Source organism: Petaurus breviceps, unplaced genomic scaffold (assembly GCF_028583685.1).
Source record: "Petaurus breviceps papuanus isolate PSGF00001 unplaced genomic scaffold, PetGlider_PUasm1.0 126, whole genome shotgun sequence".
Lineage (NCBI taxonomy): Eukaryota > Metazoa > Chordata > Mammalia > Diprotodontia > Petauridae > Petaurus > Petaurus breviceps.
Window position 1 is genome coordinate 19,349,122 of NW_027185655.1, and position 740 is coordinate 19,349,861.

The window sequence follows — 740 nt, forward strand, 5'->3', positions numbered from 1 at the left end:
AGGCAGCAGATAATTTGTTCAACACAATCTAATTCAGCAAAATTTGGGCCTTTTTATCAGGGCCTTCTCCTTTATCATTCCATAAGAACAAGATGGTGGACATAGTCACAGATGAGATCCACCAAGCTATGTACTGGCTATGGGATTTCAAGTGGACAATTATCTCAATAATACCATGAAGCTGGATGTAACAGAGGAATGGAACAAATTGAAGCGGCCTAGGATTTCAGTAATAAGACTGATAGTATAAGTATAGTAACTAAATCCCTAAGAATAGTTCTACTGCCAAATAGTATTTTAAATGTTCCAGAAAATCCTAATTTAATTGTATTTCCAAAATATCTACATGTTTTAGAATACTTGATGTTTCATTAAAACATTCTACTATACTTAAAAACAACTAATAGAGGGTGATTATATAGAACTCTTTTAAATAATAATTTAAATAATAATCTATTAATTATTTAATGCAATTTATTTATTTACTTTTATATTTTTATGTTTATAATTTTATATTTTATTATAACTTATATTATATATTATGTTTATAATTTATTAATTATTAAATAATAAAAATTTAAATAATAATTTAAGTAATATAGCTCTTTTAAAAAGCCAAATTATAGCAGCCTCTGGGTGAAAGGAGTGGCCCTGAGTAAGGGAATTAGGCCCAGCTGAAGCAGGCAACTAATTTGCTTGATGAGTACTCTCTGTTTTTATCTGCCTCTCCTCTCCTTCTC